The 26,475-nt window shown below is 37.6% G+C and overlaps 1 long non-coding RNA gene across 1 annotated transcript in view; it reads left to right on the forward strand.

The window, feature by feature from the left end:
• Positions 1-26,475, forward strand: part of LOC135304995 (uncharacterized) — a 657,910-nt gene that overhangs the window by 84,654 nt on the left and 546,781 nt on the right. The window contains exons 17-20 of the long non-coding RNA XR_010366252.1: positions 3,561-3,795; positions 5,653-5,792; positions 13,396-13,595; positions 16,581-16,765. This is a non-coding gene — a long non-coding RNA (uncharacterized LOC135304995). The remainder of the gene's footprint in view (positions 1-3,560; positions 3,796-5,652; positions 5,793-13,395; positions 13,596-16,580; positions 16,766-26,475) is intronic.

A 26,475-nucleotide genomic window follows, 5' to 3' on the forward strand; every position in this document is an offset into this window, starting at 1 on the left:
TTGGCAGGTGGTCTTAACTTATTTTCTTATTTTCCGATTTTTCTATCTATTCCCTAAGGAAAGCTCACAGTCACTGTAATCCTGGACATTCTGTGCTTAATAGGTAGTGTAAAAAAACCTGATGAGGATGTAGAGTAACACCTGCGTCATCACTCATACAAAGGACACTTTTGTGAACTGCATTTCTGTGAGGACACAAAATGCAAAGGGGAGCTTGAACGTGCTTTTTGTGTTCAGAGGAGGAAAAACGCGCTTCTTGCAAGTCCTGAATCCTGTCCTCTCATTGAGCTGCTCCCCAACACTTTCATGTTCAAGGGTCCTTCCTTCTTTCCCTGTCCATATTGTCTGGTCTGCCTCCTGTCCCAGCCTGACTGTTATTTGGGCAGCAGCAAAGAGAAGTCCCAGCTTGCGCGTGCGTGCCCCTGATGGAGCGCCATGTTCAGATGCCGGCGTTTGTGCCGCAGGTTTACGATTGCTGCATCGATCGGTGTCTCCATTTAAATGATTTATCCTTGCTCTTGGCTTGCTGTGAGCTTTTCCATGAGCTGCAAGGAAAACTGATTTTATATATGTGTTTTTAGCAAGTTACTCAGCTTGTTACTCATGTTATCTGAAGGAAATGGGATAAGAGCTGGGAAGTAGTGTGTTGGGTGCCAGGGCATGTGCAGGACCTGGAGCTGTCCCAAAAGATTGTGTGGTGGGGATGGCTGGAGACCTCACTCCCTCTGCTGTGCGCTACCAAAGCCACACCTGGCTCTGAGATCTGTCAGCAGGCTGCTGAGAACTACTGTGTTGGGAAGGATCAGTTACTGCAGGTTTTAGAAAGCACAGAGTTTGGAGTATTTAGAAGTCTAACATTGAATCAAATCCCCAGGGAACAATCAATTTTTGGTATATCAAAATAAGTATATTTTGCTTATGTAATCAATCCTCGGATGATAAATACTTTGTCATCCATTCCAGGCAATTTACTTCATTGATTGGCATCAAATAGATATTGTATGGTCAATATAATTTTCATACCTCGCCTTTAGCAGCAGTTTCACCTACTTTTTAAAATTTATTAAAAACTCTGGTTCAGTTTTCCTTTTTATTTGAACTCAGAAGCCTCATTTTGTTCTCCTGATTAAAAAGTATGTTGTCAAGACTAACCCGGAGTTACGTAAATCAATAATGCTACACAGAAAACTAGAACAAATTGTACCTCTTATTTGCATAATGGACAAGATCTAAAATGAATTCCTCAGGTTAATGAGTGTCCTCAGGGTTGTTTGTGAGAATGTACAGCCTTCTGTGACACCAATGTGTTACTGATTGAAAAGTACTGCTCAGAGTCAAAGAAAAGAAGTGGGGAAAAAAAAAATCAGGAGCAATCAGGTTGGGGGACTCCATACTAAGCTTTTAGCTTTAGTGCATTGATTTTTGGATGCCTGCATTGAGCTTCACTATAAGCTGAGGATACAAATTCAGATTTACCCTTGCTTTGAGGTTCAAACTCAGCCTAATCTCACCTGGGGTTTTGGCTAAAATGCAGCTGAGTCCCCAGGTTTCTGTCACAGTGACATAAGGTTATCTTTGTCTTTCTCAGAAAGAGAACAGTGCTCCCCAGAGGGAAGGGAGCATGAACACCCTCTGCAGGGTTATGCAGCTTGGTTAACTCAGAAGAGTCTGAATCTTACATAAGACAATCACGGGGCCAAAAATTGCTAGAAGCATGCAGTTACAACAGCATTAAAATGTCTCATATTTCCTATTCTGTTTCAGCTCCATTACCTTTATCCTCTTATTCCAGGCAGTTAGCCTCCTCTTGCTCCTATTAGCTTGCTGTGAAATGGTAACATGGCTGGAGGAGCACAGGATACTGCCACAGGTGGCCATTCCTGCATGGAAAGGAGAATGGAGAGGAGGAACCTTGCTTTGGCCGGAGTGCTCTGCAAATGGAATTGCTTTTGGAAGCTTGTAGTGTGACTGCAGTTGGATATGCGTTTATGTAGGTGGCAAGAGGGGATTCAAGGCAGAAGGGAGGGCCTATTACCTCCCCACCCAGCGTAACATCTTTTATTCCAAACAGGAGGAAGCTGGTGCTACTCAAAGTTCAATTGAAAATAAACAAAACAAGTGTTTTGTTCTTAAGCCTTACTGATAATGAACTATAGTAAATGAATTTTACCTTAACTATACTATGGAAGGGTCATAAACTACTGAAGAAGGGCTTCTACAAAAATTAAATTACACGTTAATACAGTTCATATAATGTGAGAGAATTGACTCTATAGATCAACCACTGCACAATGACTCTTGCTTTTTCCCTGTTTAACGTGGACCTTGAATATAGCACTATAAGGGATGATCTTCTTCAGAGGATTGTTCTGAAGAAGGAAAAGTTCAATGGTCAAGTGAAGAAGGTGTTTTCCAATTAACAGTACAGCGACTCGTGGAGATTGGGGCCACTCTTTCTTCTTTCTGCTTCAGGACTCGAGCTGGAAAGGCACCTATTTGCAGTAGGACTGCTGCAGCCTGGTTCCTGTCACTGGTGCCCTGACAGACCTCTCACTTGTGCAGCAAGTCTCTGGGAGTTCAGAACCAGACAGGCTTTTTCATCTGCTGAAACATTTCCTTGCTGAGAAATAGGACTTGCTATACTGGGAGTCAGCAGGTGTATTGTGCTGGTTTATGAGGTCTACTCTGTTTTTCTGTATAGGCAGAACATTAAGTAAACATTTATTTTTTTATATATATAAAGAATATTTAATTTACCATACACACACAGAGTTACATCTTTGGGTTTCTTTTCTGATTTTTACATGGCCTTTTTTTCTGTGTAACACCCTTCTTCCAATTCTGTTGCATCTTGCCTATGATCTATAAAGCTAAGAATTATGGAAAAATTCCCAGGGATTTGTAACTTCTGAAAACTGAATCCTACTGTAGAAACTTAGTGAATTAAATTGCCCCAATGCTTATGGTTTTGAGAGTTTTCAAGCCTTCTACATAGGGGGAAAAAAAAAAAGAAGACATTAAGTAAGGAGAAATTGTGCAAACTGAACCCAGCAGAGCTGCTGTGCTTTACCTATCATTCTTCAAAAGGTTTTTGATCCTTAGATAAAACATTTGTTAATACTTTCAAGATTTCAACATAACATCTTTAAAGATTTTCTCTTCTTCCACAGTAAAAACCTAATAATATGTCATAATTTTACTTAAGTGTTAAACTTCTCTCAGTATCTGGAACTATTCACCCTAGGCATTCAATAACAACAGTGTAACACAGAAATCCTGAATCAGGAAGTAAGAGGATGAAATAAGGCTGGGGTAAATGAGTTGAAGGTTTAGAATAATTTCAGATTGATTTAACTCCCTGACTCTCTGCTAGCAACATGAAAAAGATAATCTTTTCATGTCATTGATAGGCAAATTTTGGGAAATGCTGAATGCAGGGCACAGAAAATAATTAGAAAGAGAATTAAAACATGAAAATGTTCTTTCAGATATAAAATCATGTTATTGGGTAAACTAAGGTTCTGGAAGCCTTATTCTTTCTCTCTCTCTTTTTTAATCAGTTTGCAGGAAATGGAGCAAAGCAAAGCAAACAGAAAAGAGTGGCAGGGTGTTAATTGCAACCTGATAATTAAAGTGAAGCATAGTCAAGGAACAGATATCCTCCCAGCTTTCAGCATGAAAATGATGATGGGCAGCATCTCTGGATGCTCAGCGCTGTTTTGATAACCCTGGGAAACTGCTGCAGGGAGAGCCTCAGTGACACACAAGTCTGTGTCTGAGAACACACATTACCAGGTGGGGAGTTCCATAAAACTGATTTTTTTAATTGATCATCTTGTTTTTTTTCCATCTCATCCTTGGTGTCTGGGCTGTTGATGGGTAGGAAATGGAAAGGATGAGCTCCCTTGGTGATAAAAAGTGTGGGCGAGCAGGCGACGGTTGCAGGGTAATGGCAACAGTGCCTTGTGTCAGTCACAGATGAGTACTGAGAGATTAAATAGATTAAATGAGAATAAATGTAAGCTAATTGAATTCAGTGATATAGGAGAAGAAATCAGAGGAGTATAAAATTAGGTTCAAGATGGGCATTATTATTTTACTTTTTGTCAGCTCTCTTTTTGGCTTGCCAGAGTCAGGAGCTTTTTGAATCAGAAGTGAAAACAAAACAAGAATACACTCTGAAAGAGAATGAACTACTTACCTGTTTTGCAGGTTTTAGTTTTTTTTCTTACAACAAACCAGTTTTGCAGAAGGTTTGCAATGTTTTAAAAAGATTATGCTTTGACACCATCTTAGACTGAAGTTGCTTAGATTTTCTCCATATTTTTAGGTAAGATGACCTAAAATTTGAGTTTAGAGTCTCTCTTTTCAAGTTATAATGTTCAGAAGTGTGATGAACTGTGACAATACAACTGTGATTATTTTTCTAGATTTTGTTCTGGCTCACAGAGGTGGTGGTTAAACTCCCCTTCTCCTGACATGACCTCCCCACTTCAAGCATGTGTGTTTTATGGAAGAACATAAATTTGTGAACTCATGAGTTTATATCCAGTCAGCAAAATGGACCACTAAACTTAGGAACAGTACAGAAAATAAAATGGACATTAAGGTCTAAAGAGCATAATGGGGAGAAGGAAAGTTTTAAAATAATCAGAACAAATTGAAAGCCAAGTATGTGTTGTGTTTTTCTGGGCCTTGTATTTGAGAGAAGAACTGTGAACTTGAAGCAGAGAATGAAGGGTTTGATTTGAATATGAATGTCTCTCAGGGTCTTAGCAGCATGAAAGGGATAATTTTAGCAGCAGCTTTTGAATAGAGTGGTTGGGTACAAGCTGAGATATAAGTAGGCTACACAGGCTATAGCTAAGATCAAGGATAGGGTAAGGAAAAACCACAAAAAGCAGGTGAAATTCACCTGTGTGCAAAAAACATCTTGCAGAAGCATGCATGGCTTTCACTGATACCTGCATCCTGGTTTGTAAATTTTATTGGAATACCAAGGGTTTGGTTGGCAAACAGAGATTTCTCTCAGGTAGAAGGTATGTTTTATGGTATCCACTTACAGGCACAGTACCTGAGGGGGCTTGGTGAGCATCTGAAACATAGGAGAGGTTATTAGGGTTGGGGTTCAGTTGAGACTTCTCACCAGATGAAGGGATTTGTAGTAAAAATGAACTTTACTATGTGGAGTCAGAGGTTATGGCAGGGTGCCCAAGAGAAGGGGAAGATATAGCCAGCATTGTCTAGACTCAATAACAGGCTTAAAAGATTTTTTCACACCTGAAAGCTTGTGCTGTAGAAGTAAAATATCGAAACAAATGCAATGATTAGTAGAGCAAACCAAAACAATATGAAGTGTCTAGCACTTTTTCCTCTTTTCTAACAAATTCTTTTTCAATTCCTCAGTGATGATTTTTTTTCAGAGGAAAATACCATACAATTAAAGTTTAGTAGGCATAGATGAACATTGAAAAAGGCATGCACTGTAAAAGACGTCAATAATGTTTACAGCCAACCCATTTGGCAGATAAAATACTTTACTGCTTCAAAATTTTCTGTCAGAGGCACTTCACTTTTCTTGGTACATAGAAATGTTTATTATCTTTGATTTGAAAACAAACTAACAAAAGCCTTTTTCCTATTCATATTCAGGTCTTACTTTCATCGCAGGATATTTAAAAATCTGGCATTGGCTTTAGCAGAGGAAGGAATGAGCTCTTTTCAACTCAGTTGGAACACTTGCAAGTTTAATAGTTGATATAGCTTCCAGGACCTAAGGCCTTACTTTACAGGTAATGGAATCCATTAAATCCCACCATATATCATAGAAAGATTTTCATATTTATTAACAAAGTGACCATGGATAATTGGGTTGTTTTTTGGGTTTTTTTGACTGATGAGACTCAGGTATTAAACTGATCAAAAATGAGAGAGGCTAAATTAATTTATAATATAATGAAGTGAAATTAACATTTTTTATATAGGACTGTGGGCTGTGTATTTGAGAACACTCCTTATAAATATCAGTGACCATAACGGGTTCTTTCTCACCTCTTCATTATTCCAGCCAATGTTGCTTATTTTTTTCATGAAGCACTTAGAAATTGAATATATTGAGTGTTCCTCTACCTCGTAATATTACTTTATTGTCTATGATGCCATGCATTTATCACATGTTTATGATCTCATAAAATGGTTTAGGTTGGAAGGGACCATAAAACCATCTGGTTTCAGTTCCCCTGCCATGGGCAGGGACACCATCCACTGGACCAGGTTGTTCAGACCTGGCCTGGAACACTGCCAGGGATGGGGCAGCCACAGCTTCTCTGGGCAACCTGTTCCAATGCCTCAACACCCTCACAATAAAGAATTTCTTCCTAATATCTACTATAAATCTACTATATCTCTTTTAGTTTAAAGCCATTCCCCCTTGTTCTATTAATATGCATCCTTGTAAAGAGTCCCTGTAGTTGGCATCCTCCAGGTACTGGAAGGTGCTCTAAGGTCTCTCCAGAGCCTTCTCTTCCCCAGGCTGAACAGCCCAGCTCTCTCAGCTTGTTTTTGTAGGAGAGATGCTCCAGCCCTCTGATCAGGCCTGTGGCCTCCTCTGGACTTGCTTCAACAGGTCCATGTTCCTCTCTGCACTGGGGACCCCAGAGCTGGACACAGCACTGCAGGCTGGGTGTCAGAGCAGAGGGGCAGAGTCCCCTCCCTGCCCTGCTGCCCACACTGCTTTGGATGCAGCCCAGGCTGCAGCTGGCTCTCTGGGTGGCAAGCTCACATTGCTGGGTCATGTTCAGCATCTCAGCCCCCTGGTTGTCCTTCCCAGGGAGAAATGTGAAACGTCCACTAATTCAAATACATTTTGGCAACAGATGGTATTCTTCAAGTTAGATATGCTTTCAGTGTAAAGTAAAATAGATGGGAAGATAATTTAGAATCAGCAGTCATATTAGAATGTACCACCAATGAATATGCTTGAAACTCAGTAGAATAGGGTTACATTTTCCCCCACTAAAAATAATGAGATCTGCTTTGAAATTTCTGGCTCAAACTAAATTTCAGTAAATAACCAGGCAACAGAAAATTAGTCTAGTTTGTAACTTTCCTCCCCCATTGTTTTTCAAATACCACAAATAAATTTTTCATTCAGAATTTTGGTAAATTTAGGATCAGAAATTTGGAGAGCTTTCACTGATGATACAAATATGTGAGCTATTTCAAAACCTGAAAATGTGTTTGTAAGTTCTGTAAAAAGGAACAATTGAATGCTGAACTCTAAGAACAATCTGGCCAGGATTTTGTGTGCCAAGTGTTCAAGAATCTTTTCCTTAAAGTGTGTAAAAATATACCCTTATCAAAGCCAAAAAATTTGAAAATTATTGAAAGTATTATCCCCTCCTCCTTCATGTTTTTGTCGTCTTCGAGTCTGAGAAATTCAAAACCACAAGCAGGCAAACCACCATTTCTTGAAATGTTTTTACGTGGCATGTTGTGATGGGGGTAATGTCATGTCCTACAATCAACTAGCAGTGGAACTTCCAAAATCTCACCTCATCTGAAAAGGCTATTAAATTATATAAAAAATTATAAACTTAAGAGACTTGGAGAAGCAGAGCTATCACATACAGATGCAGGTTAGAGATTTCTTTATCCTTGAGGTGGCTACTAATTCCTGGTTTGCACTAGGAAGCAATTATTTTTTTATTATTTATCTATTATTCTTATTAGAATTTAGCTCATTTAGCTAGACAAAATATGTATTCTTGTTATTTAATATAGTCCTTCAGAAAAAGAAAATTTGACTGTTTTTTCATGATAGTTTTAGTAAGAGACATATTATGACTTTTGAGCTGTGCATCAGATATTAGTGGAGGAGAGATGGAGCTGAGGCGATGTTTCCTACATGTCAGTAGCAGAAGTTCTGATTTCACTGATAAAGGAACTGTAGTGTCAGCTAAATGGGCTTAGAGCAAGTTGGTTCAGGTCAAATGCACTGCAACTATCAGCAGTCTGAATCCCAAAGAAAGAGGAAAATAAAGCCTTAAAGCATCAGAAACCTGTGGCTGAAGCACTTTTTCTCTAGTTTTAGTCTTTAACTGTAAGCACATATATAGGAAACTGGTGGATACAGAGGCTTCCCTGAACTTTCTTATGGAATAGTTTAGGTTGAAGAGAAGATTCTTCAAGTAGAAGAGAAGATACTTCAAGTAGAACATGGCTCAATTTTTCTAGAAGTTTTGCTGATTGAACACTGTTATTAGTTATACATGAATGAAACTTAGTTTATTTTGTGGTTTTTCTAGGTTTACATCACCACAGATAAAGAACAAACCAAATCCATTGTCCAACTTGTCCTTTAAACCTTTTATTGCTGAATTCAATGGACAGCTTTCTGATTCTGATGATAGAACCAAACTCCTCCCATCTAGAATGTTAAACAAGGATAGCTGAAAATAACTGCAAGTGTGTTAATTGTCCTTTGAGGATCTACAGGGAGAGAGACTGAAAAAGAGTTTTCCAATTGAAAAATTGGAAGAATTAAGTTAGTTTCTGGAGTTGAACATATATTAAATATATATATTTTTTTATTTCTTAAAACTTTTGGATTGTCTATTTAATGTGTTGTAACTACAGTATAACCTCTTCTAGATTTTTTTGGATCAAAAGTAGTAAGGAAGAAATAATAAATACAAGGAGTAAGGGATCTTTTAGGCAGAGTAAAGAGATGGAATTAGAGCCACTTGCTTTCTTTATGTTCATTTGTTCCTATGGTTCTTCCTTTCAGAAAGTGCTTGTATGCAGACATCAGGACAGTAAGTCTCATATAAGTCAGATCTCGTTACAGCTCCTCATACTTGGCTTCAGTCTGCCAAGTGTTCTTGACAGCTTTTAGAAACTTTAAATAATTGTGAAGGAAAATTGAAGCATCAGCCATCAGTATGAAACAAGAATGTTTCATTTTTGCTGCATGTTTGCTCATAGGTTTTGGAACCATGTTTTTTATGTATGCTTTGTTTGATGGAGATATTTTATGGAGATATTCAACTGACTAAGGAAAATCCATACCGCAACCTAGAAAAAAGTTTTCCTATTACACTTTGTTTTGCAATTGGCTTTCATAGATTTTTGTTGCAGGAAGCTTATTCATGCAACCTAGTATAGATTTCACATGCTTGCCATGTTTAGACAGCAAGGTTCAAGTTATTACAGAGATGGGTAGTAGTATAAATCTTCTGGCAGTGACCTCCTCTAGTATATTCTGTATATACTATGTATATTTGCATTGTAATAACTCCTTTATTAATATCCGGGGAAATAAAAATTAAATCAGCATGAGATCTGTTTAAAAAAAAAGTGTGAGCTTGCATCCTTCAAGGGTCTTTCCTCATTATTTTAACAGGCAGAGATACTATGCGAGGTATGGATAGTACGTATAGGAACAAAGGATATTTCATCTCTTACTGAAATCTTCTCAGCTTTGGTAACTCCAAAACTGAACAGGACCTTTGTAGCTGCATTGTTTGATGATATTTCCATAACATTTGTGGCTGTCCAACTTTGTTGTGAAATGAAAGTCAAGAAATCTGACTGAATGCATTGTTAACTTTCAAGAGCCTACATTTTCCTTCTGCAAAAACCTGTGACATTTTGGTCTGTAAACGTCCTTGTCCTTAAACTGGGGCAGAAAGATAGGGACAGGAAAGGAACCTAAAGGATGACTGTAATTTAAAGGTTTTCCTGGAGACGATGAGCAAGGCACTGTTTGGTCTGCCAGAAGCTGAAATCAAACAAATGACTGCTTTAACATGTTGGGTGTGATTTCATTCCATCATCATCAGCCAGATGGAAAACATACTGACAAGCTTTGAGTGACCAGTGACAGGATCCAAAGGGCACTGTGGTCACAGTATGGTTAGCTGGCACAACAAGGACACCTTAGATAACTAGTCATGCTACTAGTGTAGTGCATTAATTTTTGAAGAATTAACATTGGTATTAATTATGATATTTTTGATAAATTTTTTTTAATGTCCAGCTTTTCTAGAATGCTCGTTTTAATATTGTATATTGTGTTTGCTCTTTTTATTGTATATTAGAGTCACATTCTGTTGTGTAACTATCCAGGTGGGTGGAACTACAGGCTGAGTTGTTTGGCTTTAAATGCATAATGAAAAGACTACCAGAAAATTTACTGAATTTATGATGTCTTTCTCAATGATTAAATATTGAAGTAAAGAAGGAAATCATATGTTAAAAATTATTGTAATCTTCTACTTGTACATTTTTGTGAAGATGATGATTTGTTTTTTGATGGTATTTGAGATTCTTGTAATTATTGTGTGGTCTTTCCCAGCTGCCCTAATACCAAGCTCCTTTGCATTTTCCTCATTCCATAGGTGCTCTAGGGAATACTCTGTTTCACAGCAAGCGTGTGCCTCCCTGGCTGTACTGTGGAAAGAAGCATGCATTATGATTTCTTTTGTAAAGTCCATGCATTTGATCGTGTAATGAGGTTGAGGTGTTCCTCACAATGCTTTTATAGCATGATACCCATGACCTGATATGCCCTAGAAGAGAGAAAGAGGTAGTTAACTATTTATTAGCTCTCTCTGTATATGCAGCAGGAGATTACAAGCAGTCACCACTTTATTAAAGCAGTCTCAGCTGATCATTCAAGCCTTTTATTTGCGCATTAAAGTAAGACCGGAACATTTGTAGTTATCCTTTCCTAGACATCCTCTTCAGATCTCTCTCTTCTGGGAGACTGGAGCAGTGTGGGTTTTGCCCCTTGGCTTAGACCTCTGATATTTCTGACCAGTTTATCTCACCTTTTCTTGTGGTGTTGTTTAAAAGCTGGTTCAACTATTTTTGCTACTGCTGTTTGTTTGCTTAACTAATCCTTTAATCCTATTCATAGCTTCTGTTAGAGAGTGAGGTCCTTATAATCCTTTTGGGCAAACTTGTTTTCCTTTTATTGTTTTGGCTGATGTTCATTCAGGAGTGGTTACTAGCCATAAATATATAGCAATTTTTAAAGATAATTACAGAGGCAATAATTGGAGATTTTTGACTTTGAATTTTACTGTTCTGGTAGCAGGTATGAGCTCAACAAATCGTGCTGCATGGCTTTGTTGTGCCTGGTCCCATAACCACACATTTACATCTCCAGTTAAAGGAGGGTAGCATAAACCTTCTCACAAGGCCTTGGAAATCTCTTCAGACAGAAAGCAAAGTGTTAGAGGATTTTAGAAGAGGCCGTGTTTACATATCACATTGCTACTTTGCTTGCAGTAGATCCAAATTAAGTAGAAGTTCCCAGCTTCTTAGAAAAGATACTATTTTCTCTAAGAGTGGCTGAATTAAGAATCTGAAGCTTTGCTTCCCTGCCTGACAAGCAGGAGGCCCTGAGCAGTGTCATTTTCTGCCAAGAGGGAGGAAGTGGAGCTGACAGGATCTCTCCTGACAGAGAGCTGCTGACCACCAGGACATGGGCTGTTGGTCTCTCTAAATGTGGTATTTCTTTTCTAGGGGATGCATTGTGAATTTCAAGCTTTGCTCTTTTTCCTGTTTCTAGCATGAAGGCTGTTGGCAGTGTTATATATGTATATGTTATTGCATATATATATATTATATATATATATGTTATATATATATATATATGTTATATATATATATATATATATGTTATTGCAATTTTGTTGTCTTGGCAAAGAATTCAAAAGTGTTTGCGTGCCTCAGTGGACCAGTGATAGACTAATGATATGTAGCAGCAGTAAATGATTTTTTTTTTTTTTTTCACTGCAATCATGTTTCATAGGTGCCATGCTGGAAAATGAGATAAATGTTTGAGTCCACTCTGGTGGTTCAGTTGTGGATATGCTGCTCTCAAGGGAGGCAGCTCTTGAGTACAGTGGACAGACCCCAGGGACAGCCTGGCAGTTTTAGCATCACCATTTTCCTGGATGGTGTTTTTCTTTTGCCTGGAGAAATATCTGGAGACATAACTGTGATTGTGGATTGCATAGGCTTTGAGTGCTGCTGTGTGCCCCAAATTATGGACAGCTCCTCTTCAGATGATCTGATAAAATGATGTTGCAGTAGTGCTGCACAAGTTGCACACTTCTGAACTGTTGATGGTCTGCAGCTGCTCAGTCAGCACAGAAACATGAGGTCCTTAAGTATGGCCTGCAATCAGTTTGAGTTTTCTGGGTGGCATTAGACGAGGAAAAGCCCCAGAGAAGCCAGGAAAATCTATCCTGCCAAAAGCTAAACACGTGCAGGAACTCTTTGTACACGTCTGGCACAGTGCGTTTCCTGCATGTGAAACTTCTCTTACTAGAACAAACAGCAGGTTGATGGAGACATGTGTTTCTCCAACTGAACCTTAATGCCAGTTAAAACCAGCACTTGTTTATTAAGAGCAAAACTTCTACTTTTACTAGACAATTTTTTGTCAGTCTATGGCATCAGAAGAATCAATGAAAGATAGTGAATGTGTAAAGTGGCAAGTTATGAAAATTAAATAATGAAACATACTTTTCAAAAGCTATGAAGGATTATAATTTCAAAACTATTTAAAGTGTTTGATTTTTAACCTACTTTTTTCTAATAGATCACATTTTTTTTAGGGTGGTCTCCCTTTTAAAAAGATCTGAAAACCTGGTGAAAATGGCCATAGCTATGTAAAAATATTCCTCCTCAGAACATGAAACTCTTGAATGATATGTTATCGTCTGCTAATAATTTTTTAAAATTTATTTAATATAATGCTTTATGAGATTTTTAATATAAAAACTTAGGGCAATTTGACCAAAAAGACCCCCCAAAACCTTGAAAAGTGTAGGTGCATTATTCCTGGCATAAAATAGAGTCTAAAACACTGATACATTACAAATGATTTCACACCAAAGACTGCCCTGACTGTCCAAAAGCAGGAATTAATTCCCTTATCCAGACTGAGATCCCTAGGCACCAAAAAAAACCATTGGAACAAGGAACCGAGGCTGAATTTTTCAAAAATGTGTAACAGCTCCTGTTTTTTCACTTGTCTCATAGACCAAAGGGACGCATTGAGTGCATATTTGTGCAATTTTTTTTAGTTGTTGAGTTGCAGTATCACAAAACTATCTGAAAATGTACCCCAATGAAACTTCCCATTTTTGGGGAAGGAATAATAAATGTCCTTTAATGAGTTTACTCCATCTGAATGCTTTGTGAGAAGGCATATACTTATGACACGGAGGGGACCTAAAAGTTTGTGGGATTTGATCTCTGTCATCCTCAGGTAATGCTGAGGGGGATCAGGTATAGTGGTATGACTTTTGTTGTTAACCCTCTAAGCTTGTGTAAATATTAATTTAACCAGATTAAATGTGTGATTGACTTTATCAGCAGGCAAAACCAGATCTCATTCCAGGCTAGCCCTGTTTTGTACCTGCCGCAGAACTGGCATTGTAGGTGATGCATGGTTTGAAGATGGGACTGAGTTCTGTTCATCTATCAGGCTTAATCCTCAACCTTATGTGTACAGCATGATAATATTTCATGCCATGTGACCTCCTCCATTGGAATCCTGCTGAGATTGTGGCAAAGTGAGTATCCCACAGTGTTACCCAGGAGTAACACACTGTCCTGGTCACTTTGGGTTATATTTTTCCAGGTTTGTGTTTCAAGTCATGGAGATAATTGGAAAACTACAGCTGCACAGTAAGGAGCATGCTGTGCAAGCAGAGGTCTAAACACACTCTACAGAGACATCTAGATACCAGGGTGTGTGTAAGAAAAACTGCTTAATTATGGACACAATAACAAACACATCTGCAGGGAAACACAGAATTCACTGCAAGGAAGTGTCACTGGGATGTAATCTACATACATTAATTGCTAGGTAATATTTTTATATTATGCAAATAGCTAAACAAAATACAAACATGCTATAGCCTTTTAACAAGGAGCTAAAGGCCTAGGATATCTAATAAAAATTCTGAAAAACACCATTTAAAACGGATTATGCCTCTATGTTATAATTTTTAAGATCCTTTGCATTATTAGCAAAATTTCAAAGGAACTGCAGTCTTTGTTCTCAGATGTCCACTTTTCAGGAGCATGCATGCAGCTTTCTGCATGGCCAATCCAAAATGCATGACATCTGTGATTATTCAGATAAGCTGATACATATGCTGACTTTCAAAACTTTGAGTGATGAGCTATTTGGTTTTTCTGTATTTTCCTTTTTCTTTTCACTAGTCTTCTCTGATACACTAATCTTCACTACACTTATGTTATATCCCAACCACAGACATTTTCTGTTCTAGCAGACACAGCTCCTCTGGCACTAGGCAGCTTTTCCACCAGTTTAAGCTTCTGGATGCCTCTCAAATCTCACTTGAACAACATATGGAAATCATACTACAACTAGTTATATTTTTTTGGATATGATTTTGTAAAGAAAATGTGTTCTGTTTGAAACTTGGGGTGAGGGGAGATAAGGAAAACAGAATATAATAAAAAAGGCACTTCTGAAAAAAACTGTATGATCTGACTTCTAAGCTTCCCTATTCTAATTCAGCAACTACTTTTTTTACATGCAGCAAATCCTTTTATTGGTTATTTCTTTTTCTTTAATGACTTCACTACAGGGTTGCATGGGTCGATAGGAATGCCTTCTCCAAAATCCATTAACATGGCTCTTGACTGAATGCAGTTCAGGCATGTTAATCACCATTATTCTTCAAGAATGTCAGACCTCTCAAGTTTTCTATATGTGAATTTCATGTCTGAGAATCGATGTGTTCCTTATTTATACACAGGACTGAGTACCTTGCTGGAAATCATGGTACAATTAGTTTAAAAATCTGCTATAGCAAATATGATCAAGGTGAAGAAACTTCTTTAATGTTGGGAAAAACTTATAAACTGAAATTAAAATTATAGTATCATCTGTGCATTTCTTATCTAGATGATAGTAGAATTCAAAGAAATTTGAATTATATGTCTCTTCTTTTACTCCAACATATGCATATTAAAGAGAAACTTTTTTTGATGTGATTGCATCAGGAGAAAAGATATAGCATGATTGATGCCAGTGGGGTTTGACAAATAGCAACTCTACAGAAATTATACAAAAATTTCCTTCCATATTTCCTCTCAACTGTTCTGCCACTTTGATGAAATGGTAATCTCTCTAATCCATTTCTCCAGCTAGAGAAGCTGTTTCAGAAACATACCCTTCCCTGCAGTTATTACCATGATGGAACATTTATTATCCAGCAAATGAGGCATCACACTCTCTGATAATTCTCCTAAAAAAAACTTAGGGATAACTGCCATCTATTGTGCATATCAAAGATCAATTAAAATGTGAAAAAAATTGTTGTACATTCTGTACAAGGCGGAATACAGACTGTTCACTGATCAATATCCAGTGCAAAAATATGTTAAATTTTGTGTGGACAAATTCCTGCCTCCTGCTGAGGGGTGGTTGGACACCCCACTCACACCCTAAACCAGTGAGGCTGTAGAATGTAGAGTTGTGAATTATTGCTTTCACATACAAAAGCCCTGGTCAATTTTGCCTTGAAAAATATGTCTGTAGTTCACTCAATGATTGTGGCTTTTGGCCCTGTGTATTCCTGACCTGTTAGGGAAGAGTGAGAAACACAGCTGTGAAAAAATGAACAACCAAAAAAACCATCAACCAAACAAAGGAACCCTTTCTTTAATACCCCTGCAAAAATCACCAGTGGACCTTGCACAAAGCTAGTCGCTGCTTAACTATTTGCTTTATTTTACAAAAGGCAAATCACAAGGGCTAAAGCCACACAGGAGCTCTAAACCAACAATACTACTTTAATATTATATTTTTTTCTTCAGTCACTTATATTTTTATCTACTCTGCTTCAAAGCATGCAGGTGAAGTTTAAGCTATTCACAAGAGTTAATTTTAAGTTTAGGGGGCATATTAGGTATAAAAAAAGAGAAAAGTTATTTTTGTAAAATGGTCTAATAGTAATGTGATAAAATATTTGCTGAGTGATATGGGTTGTTTGTCTGTCTTCAATCCCATTTTATTTTATGTGTACACACATACATATATATGTGTGTACCTGCTATATACAAACACATTCAAGTATAGAGCAGGTACTGTTTGTTAACTTTGGCCAATATCTTTATTGCTTTCCTTGAAATATTCAGTGGTTTCTGCCCTCTGCAAGTAGTTTAAGAAATGTTTTTGTGACACTGTGTAACCAAAACCTCACTGAATTACTGTTCTATCCAAGAGAAGTTTTTAAACATAGTTGAATATTACCTTGAAAATGCAATTTTTAAATAGTAATGATTCTTAAAAGTCTTTATTGTGGATTCTCTTCCTTCCTATGTCTGATCTTTAAAAATAAATTTCAATTATATGGCCTGTTACAAAGCCATAATTGCATAATGAGAAAATTTAGGTTATTAGTTTCTTTAACATTTACTGCTGCCTTTTCTTTTATTAAACTGAAGCAAAATATTTTTTTTGCTTTTTTTCTTTAGCTAAAGCAATAGGTGACATGATGTTGTGTTTTGCCCACTTGCAGGTTGCTGATTGAACACTTGCGTACCACCTCTCCTACCACTACATTAGGAACCACCTCACATTTCGTTCTTGCACATGTGTAATGATTTAAAAGAATTTGAAAGAATGTACCATGGATGGAAACAAGACAGTTTCCTGAAGAAATGTTTTATTCAACAAAACTTGCCCAACTTGAGCATTTGCCAGGTAAAGGATCTGCCTTTTTTTTTTTTTAATTTTTTTTTTTTACTTGTTTACTTAAACACTGTGGAGTAAGTGACCTAAGAAAAGCTTGCTGAGTCAAAAATGCTTTCTCCCAGAGTCATTTGTGAGAAGGGAACAATACCTAAAATAGTAACCTGCTTGGAATCAAACCTCCCTGATAATGCCATGAATATGTGAATATTTCTTTCTTACGTAGTAGAAAAAACCCCAACGTAATGATCTCGAATAGTTACCATAGTAACTGATGTAATGGTATATTATTTATGGACATATTGCAACATAGTATTCATAATATGTTACTTTTTTCAGACCTTACACTTCTGGTTGTTCAGGTAACATTTGTACATCTGAATGAAAATGCCAGATCTTTTCACTTGTAGCAAGCTAACATTTCTCTATATTATCAAAAAGTGCAGAACTATGTATTTTTGAGACCACTAGAAAAAAAATCATAGGTTTTAAAAATTATATTTAGATAATCAGTGTAATACAGCTAAGCAGTGCTGCTAATTTATTTTTTTATCACTACTATGTTTTATGGGCTGGAGGGCAGGGGGTGTAACACTGCAGCCACAACAAGTAGTACATTCCTGATCTGCTGATGGAAGGGAATGACATTTCATTAAAAAGTCAATTGAAACTGCTGAAAAGAAAGGAAATAGAAATATCACATGACTGGCTCTACCGTAGTTTTTTCATAAATGCTCTTTAATACTGTTACTTATGATGTGAATGAATAAATTAGTCTGTAAAAGGCAGACTAATTTGTTAAGCTCGTGTTGATGAAATTTCAAACTAATTTTATTTTTTAGGATTATCTTCAGACATTTATTTATTAAAACAAGTACCTATGCTCTTGGTAAAAGTAATCTTCCCTTCTGCTTACATTTTGAGGCAGAAAGAGCAGCTGGATACTCTACTGCTAATGAATGATAATGAAACTCGGTCACCTGGCTTTGCCATTCCCAGCCAGGGGCCAGAGTAGGTGCTGTCTCTCTCTGCCCTCTTCCTTTTTATACAAATGCAGTCTTTAAAAAATCAAGCTAGATATTGCTATGACTGTCTGCAAAAGAATGCCATTGAATCAAAGGGAGCAGTGTGGGTATCTGCACATCCAGGTCACTCTGAAATGCTTTGTCTTTGAAGCTGATCTCATATGTGCACCAAATTGAATATTTGGATATAAATATTTAGACACTTGAGTTGATTAAGTTTACTTAACACCCAAGTATTTTTACTTATCTGATTTCCATGTTACACAGAACAAGTTTTTCAAATGAGGTGTTGCTGCCAGCAAGTGCCACTCCTTCCCAGACAGGAGCTCAGCTATCAGTTGATATTCCCTTTTCTGCTTGTCATTTTCATCATTTGGCACCTGTAACTATTTTGAACACAATTTATGTCATTTATACATGAAGTGTGTGACACCTAAATGCCACAAATCATGCATATGCATCACTGCTGGCACAAATTTACATCTGTAATTATCTATACTTGCAAACTGTCATTGTTATGAAGCCTTGTTGGAGACTGGCTGAAGAACATGACATACTTCACTCATCCTCTACACGCAAATTATGTCCTGTTCCAGAATTTTTTTTCTGTTTGAAAAATTATTAAAATGTTTTAAAATCAAAATTAGTTAACAATTGACATGGATGAAAGAGAAATATTCTGTGTGAGGAGTATTTTTCATCTCCTCTCTGCCCTGCATTTTATTTCAACTGTGAATGGACTTTTCAGAAAAGATATTAATATTTTATTGAGAACAGTCCTGTTCCATTATTACTCTGACCATGCAATTATTCCACTAATGAGCAAAAAAAGGATGTTTCCCTATATAGATTTCTTTTTGCCATCAATATTTACATGGATTCTGGTACATCTGGTTGATAAATGTTCTTGTAATTCCTGGTTTGCATTGCAAAAGAAAGCAATCACTCTAGTTTCAAGTGTCCAAATCTGGTGGTTGCACAGATATGAGATTTTCCTGCTATGGTTATTTTTTGTAGGAAGACAGTTCACTTAAAGGTAGGGAGGTTTTTTTGCCCATTCACTGTCTGATTATTGATGCAGCTTCTCTACTACAAACTGATAATTTCTGAAAGGGACGGGAAAAACTTCTTCATATGTAATCCACAGTTCTTTTGTTAAATTTTCACTATGCAATAATTCACTTGTGAAGTATTTGTAAGTACAGTCTCCTCACAATGGCAACATATTTTTTTGATCAAAAATGCTGATGTTTAAATAAATCCAGTTGGATTTGGATGCTGTTTCTACCACTGGAGCTGTGATCTGAGAGCTCATGCACATGTCACAAGCTTTCAGACCAAGTATTTTGAAACATACTCAACAAGGATCCTTGAAGGGAAATTTTTGTATTGCCTCTCTGCTGTTTGCATCATGACTTTTTTTAGTGCTTGCCCTTCCTCCTCCAACTCCAGTCTTTGAAGTGCTGTGTCTCTGTAGCCAGCTGATAGAGTTCATAGTGATTTTGAGGTTGGGAGTATCTGCCTTTATTTGGAATATGTATCTGACACAGAAGACTCTTAACAGCCATTTCAGAGCTGTTTTAGAGCTGGCTGTTGCCAGCTGGTGTCGATTTCTCATGTGCTGATAGGTGCTACTTATTTTTAACACCAGTATTTTCTAAATGATAAGAGCAGAAGAAATAGTTGGTGAGCATAAACATCACTGTCTTCTTTGAAATTTTGTATTAATAGAATATTAAATGGTAAGGAAGGAAAGGCTAAGGGAAGGATTAAAAGTAGAAAAAAAAAGGAACAAGTAAAATAATTGAGTTGAAAGGAAATTTAATCACTCACTGGGTTATAATATCAGTGCTTCACACACTCCAAAAAGACAAAACAGAAATGAAACAGTGGGTTTACATTTGCACAAATGGAAATAAAAGCCATAAAGAAGTCAGAAATTAAATCAATATTTTAGTGTACATAGGTATCTCTTTCCAGCTGACTTCTGAAACCTGATGTTTGCCTGTGCATTCCAAATAATCCATCTGCCAAGACCTGTTTTTAAAGTGGGTTAACTTTTGTGGGACTTGTGTTTTTAAGCCATTGATGTGAACAAATTTTGAGAGGTAGGGTTTGCTTGGGGTTTTTTTTTTTGGTATAATGACTCTGCTTTCTTGTAGTGACCAATGTTTCAGTCTGCATACAAAATTGCTGTTTCACTGACAGGAGTGTTTTTCCTCCTCACCACAAGAGGAGTTCTAGTCCAATGTGAAATTGGAGAAGCCTTTGCAGAGTTTATAGAGATCTTCCAAGCGACTCTTTGAAGCTGTCATTTTGTTGTGTTAAAAGTACTCTCATGCAAAGAAAAAGCTGCACAAAATGTTTAAGAAAGCACATTAATTCTCAAATGAAACTTTGTAGAAATGCTTAGCAGCTGGTGTACAATCTGAAAAAGGTTCTTTCTTTTATTAGAAACACATAACGTTGGCATTCCCACTACTGCCAGAAAAGGTTATGCCAATATGAAGAAAAGAGGAGGAAGGAAAGAAGATTAACAAGTTTTCCAGCTTTCCATTTCTACATAATAATATGACTTGAAGAAAAACAAAACTAATTTTCATTATATAAAGGGAAATACCTTTTGCATTTTGGTTTGCCTAGTTCCAAAACAGATTGCATGATTTTTGCTCTTGTGACAGAGTTTATTGTATTTTGGAAAATCGATCTGTTAATTGAAGTCAAGTAGCTGAATGCTGGCCTTTTTGGGTTTGGGAGAGCAGGACACAAACAAACCAAAACCCCCGACCTTGAAGGTTCAAGGTTCAACTTCCATTTTAATAATTTGTATGGTTCTGCATTTGTGGTCATCCTGGCCAGTTTGATAGATAAACACCAGTAGAGATTCATTGACCTCAACTTTGACACCTAAGAAACTATAACAAAATCTCTAAAATATGGAATTGCTACAGGAAAGCATGCCAGTAATAACTGTGACTTTTAAATTCTAAATATGCAGATATACATTTAATTTCATTTTCTAATTTCCTATTTTCTTTCCACTTTTCTTTCCTTGTGGCACAACTGATGAAAGCCAAAGTGTAGGTTTTAACCTCAAATCAATTCACTGATCTTAATAGATCATCTATACTAATCTGATTTTTGTGATATAAGTCTAGTTATGGCATTATAAAAATTGTGGAAAGCATTTCTAGGTGCTGCTCTAGGTGCTGCTTCCCATGATGTGGGAAACAACTCCTTTTTAGATCTTGTAACTAAATGAACAAAATGTAATATAGATAAAGTCATGTGTATCTCATAGAGCCTCATTTTCCTCTGAGTTAATCAATCTCATTAGCCTTGTCACACAGTTACTTATGTCAGTTGATTACACACCACCACAAACAAAGAATGGAAACAGTACCACTATTCTTGGGACTAAATTATATTTACATAGGAAACTCCTTTGTTTTCCCTTTGTTTCCCCACACACAAAGACATCCAGCCTTGCAGCCTGGGGACCCTAAATGTGCTGCATTGCAAGGGCTTGGAGAGAGAGAAGAGGATGAGGAGGAGCTGTGATCCTGACTGGCTTTGTTCCAGGGAGGCTGTGATCAGTAGTGGAGAGAAAGAAAGGACATCCTTCCTTCAGGGTTGTTAGGCTCTTTCTGTGTTTCAGATCAGGTAGGATTACTCATAATCCTGCCTAGTGTTATGTGGTCTTAGGATCCATAACTGAACCCTTAAGGTTCAATTTTGTCTGCATGTGTTGCAGAGGCTTACTTGAATTGCTACCTCTATTTTAATTTTGCTGCTGACCAGTTTTTTAGTTGCAGCTACCTTCCACTCTGTTGTCAATTACTTTGTAGTTAGATTTGGGCCCAATCAGTTCAAATAGCAATGCCTTCACTTAGTAACTTAGATCCAATTTAGCTACCTAGAGAAGTGACTATTAACATTAATCACTTAACTAATCAGCACCTTTTCAGAATGGCTGAGTAGAGATGGAAGATAGAATGTTCCTTCCTGAAGGCAGGTGAGTTAGAATTTTTTGGCCAAGCAGATAAAATCCTAACATTACATTGTCTTCATTGGTTGCTACATTAAGTAAGATGGGAGATGAAATTCTATGACCTTTTAAAAACGGGCAATTACCGTTGCTGAGAAATTAGCATACTAGAAATCTGTGTAGAATTGCATAACTGAAGTTGTATGAATGATTTAACATCGAACCTACCATTGCCTTGCACATACATTTAGCAGAGATTAAATTTACTGTAGATCTTCTAGTTTTCACAAATCTGCATGTTAATCTGAATGTCTTTTATATTATACCTTTAGTAGATAAAATGAAGTGTCAGGTTAAATAAAGCAGTAAAATATTTATTCTAAGCTGTTGACAGCATCAACAATGTATTAGGAGCCAACCCCAGGAAGCACTGACTTCTGTCTCATCTACTTTAATGTGAGTCTGAAATAAGCCATTTAAAGGTAAGGGATATGTTAATAGAGTTAAGTCGGTGTAAAATTGGCATGAAAAGAGGATGAAGATGTAATATTGAGTCATTGGTTCAGAACAAAATACAGACCCTGTTAAATGTAAAAATTCTCATGACTGATGCATGGCATCTGCTTCCAGATGAAAGTTGTTCCTCTGATCCTTTTTAAACCAACCGCTGGGCATCCTTGTATTTTGTGTATCTTGAATATCCGTGTCAGGGAACTGAAAATATTTGAGTGCTAAAAATTCTAAAGAGCTGGTTTTGGGAGTTTTCCCAGGAGTTCTGAAAGATTGTTTAAACTTATCATGGTGTTCTTAGTATGGATAAGGATATTTCTTTAGTCAACTATGCTTGGTAACTTAATATGACTGCTCTGTTTTCTTCTGTATGACATGGCATGGAAAAGTTAAATATTTCAGGTTGTGCTGGGTAGATATAGAAAGTCACACAATTGGCAAATGCATCTCAATATAATATGACATGAATTATTAGAATTTTAATGCAAAAAATCACAAACTCCTGCATATCCAACTGCATCATCAGTGCTGCTTCATCCTGGCTATGTCAAAATGACTATAGATACATGCCTGGTGAAGCCACAGAAGTAAAACCCCCATTGCAAGGCACTGCCTTCCTGCAGGCCCCTCCTGCTGCAGAGGAATCCCATGTACCTCCTCTGCACATGTGTCTGGCTATAGGTTGTCCCCACTCTGGCTCCTGGCCTGAGGGTTGCAGGGGGGCTGTGACTGTGTTCATGTCCCCTATAGCTCTGCAAGAGGGCTACAGCAGAATTCACTTTCTACACTTCACCTTCAAATGGCTCCTGTAGCTTCCCTGGAAGTGCAGCCCAAATTGAGATCATAATATAGCACCTATGTGCAGTTGTTAAGAGGGGAGGGCTATATATCCAGGCTTCTGTTTGACATTCCTATAGCCTGATGCAAAATGTACTGCTTGCTGTAATTGGCTGATAAGTGGAGAAGATAGAAAGTGGTCTGGCTTGACTGCTACAAAACACTTCACGATTATGTTGCATAGCTCACCTCTTTGTTTCCTGTATCACTGCATCATGATTATGATTCTAATTAGTTTATTTTAATCACGATCAATACACCAAGGAGAAGCATCAGACAGCTAATATGATTTATTACATATTCCAAGAGCATTTGTCTCAGATTTGGCATTTCTGCTATCTGTCTCCAGAATGCCCCTGCCTGCTTGACAGCAGCCTGTCAGTGCTGCGATGATTGCTCTATGCAGTGACTTTAACTGCCAGCTTTTCCTGCAGCCTTGGAGAGTGATCGATCAGCACTACAATCACAGCTACACAGAATATTTTAACACTTGCCTATGGCCCTGCCAATTATGAAAAGATGGAGTATCAATGCACATTGCAATCTGGTGCTGTAGCACTTAAGCATCAAACACAAGACAAAAAGTAAACAGTGGTGACCACCTTTATGAATATCTTTCTCTTTTGAAGCTTTTTTTTCTTTTAATGATGTTTTACTCATAGCTCTGGAGGAAGATCAAGAGCTGTCTTTGTAACATTAAGGATTCTTGGATGTACTGTTAGTACTGAAGTACTGATAAAGAAATGCAGTAATGCTAAAGATTTTCATAAACTGTCTTTCAAACCTGTGAAGGCAAAGGTCAGGTGAGGTGGTAGGTTGTTATTATTAATGAATATAGGAGCGAGGGGAGATATTAAGGTTTCCTTCAAAATATACAGTATTTTACAGCTTAGTTTCAAGGCATCTTCTTTTCCTGAACCTCTAGTATGGGTGACTTGACCCTGGTTTTATTGATTAAACTTTTATTCTTCCCCAATGAATAATTTAAATTATGAGCTGTAGTCTGGCATGATTAGCAGGAGCATAGGAGAGATTTTAAAGTAATACACTGTATCACTGTATGCTTCTCCTACTGCATTGGATTCCTCTGCATCACTGCACTCTGGGCTGAAAACTTTACGGGCAGCTTTGTAACTTGATTACTGATTCTCTTCGGTGAGAGGCCTAATAACAGATTTTCACTCTTTGATGCAGGAGCAGGATTACGGGGCTGGTTTGGGTTCCCCGATTCTCCTGTTGGTCTCCAGCCCTGTTCCCATAGTTCAGCTCACCTAACACAGGTGATTCAGCTGTGCTGCAGTAAAGAACCCCCTGATCTCTACTTTTCCCTGAATGCAACATGTGTCAGTCCTGTTGGAGGGGGAGAAAAGCATGGCCCCCTCTTTGCCTCAAACACTATTGCAATAAGTTGTGCTTTATCACAAGGAATTTTTATATAGGGGGTGTAGGAAACCTCAATATCATGTAAATCTGTAACTTCATAAAACTGTGAAGCACAAAAGGCCAAGATTTGGACTGTGAAGAATTATTTTAATGTTGCACATAATGGTCATTATACTCTCACTAATGCTTTCTATCCTCAGATGCTCTTGCAGGTCCCGCTGATATACCAGAGCATTAGTGTGTGAGTCCTGAAAACAAGTGTAGCTCAATGTAGTGACTGCATGAGTATATTGTATGCAAGAGATGTGCAGGTGGCACTGAAAAACAATCTCAGATTGTAAATGGTATTCAGAGATATGACTTTAAAAATGTAAAAAAAAAAGAAAAAAGACAGCAACAACAAAAGAAAAAACACAAAGTGCTTCCCTTCTACTAAGCCATAAACTGCAGCAAAACTCAGGAAAAGGGCCAAAAATAATTATACCAGTTCCCCAGGAAACAGGTATTTTTAATTACAAAGCTGTATTAGCTGGCTAATAATCCCCGTGGTGAAGCTGTACACAGGAAATTGCCTGTTGAAGTTGCCAGGCTGCTGCTGCAGAGTCTGTTGTAGCCCTGCACCAAAGTGCCTGGAGCCTTGATGCCTTGGGCTTTAGCTTTTATATTTTACAGATTCTCTGCTGCTTGGCATGTAACCCTGAAAGTTCATATTAGGTGTTAGTAGATTCTCTTCACAGGGCAGTTAAATTAAACAATCCCTTCCCAGCAGAGAATTGAGGACAACTATTGCCCAAAAAGCATAAACAATGTAAAGAGAAGGGGGCAAGCCAGGGGATGACCTGGAGCTGTAATTGGACAATTGAATCCAATATGTAGATGAACCAAAACCCGTGAAAGTGTAAAAACTCGTGACTAGGATCCATCTTGGATTCAACCTGGGTGTAGCTCTGGCCAGCCCTTATGCTGCCCAGGGTGTATCCCTTCAAGGCCTTTCAATAAATTCTTATTTTGTCCATTTAGCTCTCTTCCAGATCAACCTTTCTAGGCATCAGCCTCACTCCAAATGCTGTTGTCAAAACACTCCTTGGAGTCCTGAAAGCAGCCAGGGCTGCGCTCACAGCCTCTTTCCACATCCCCTTTTATGAAGTGCCTTGGTGTGGCAGGGATGAGCCCTTGTTCTCAGGACAGGGAGATCCCTGCTGGTGCTCCCGCTCCCTGTGCTGATGTGAGCAGAAGGTGGTGCTGCCTTGGGTTACAGGGGAATGGAGCACCTTTCTGGAGATCATGGCACGTGTGCACAGGCACTTGGCTGTGGAGCAAGGAAAGGAGAGAGCACAGCCTACTGCCTCAGGCATGCTTGGTTTCCCAGCCACAAGCAGGAGAAATATTCTTGGGACCTAAGTGTTTTTAGTAGAGAGAGTGTTCCCATATCTTTACTTGTTTTTTTATTTCAAATGATGACTACGTTGGAGTTGGTTATTTACATATATATTACAGTCTCTGCCCTATTACAAATTCTGTATTTCTGAAAGAGTTTATAGAATATGTTCTTTAGAAAACCTTCTGAATTTTTTTAGTAGACTGTTTTTCTAACATAATAGAAGTATATATTTAATAAAAGAATACATTTAATGAAAATATAGTACATTTTCCCTGCAAGCTGTTTAATGTACAGGCATATTTCAACTATCAGAACTTGGCACTTTCCATATGGATTCAGTTTTAACTCAGTCTTAAACAGCATTTTGTTAAATATCTTTTGGCATTTTTAGAACTTGTTGTTCTGAAATAAAATCTGCCATAGCAGCAAACCCATTTGAAAGGACAGTTATAGGGGCCATCCAAATCTTAAAATTTTAGAATTGATCTGAAGATGGCATCAGACAATATGCTTCAATGAAGTCTTTCCTGGGAAAATGAAATGCTTTAAAGAGAAATTGTACCATACTAAAGTTAAGATAGGACAATCCTACCTCTGT

This window comes from Passer domesticus, chromosome 7 (assembly GCF_036417665.1).
Source record: "Passer domesticus isolate bPasDom1 chromosome 7, bPasDom1.hap1, whole genome shotgun sequence".
Taxonomy (NCBI): Eukaryota; Metazoa; Chordata; class Aves; order Passeriformes; family Passeridae; genus Passer; species Passer domesticus.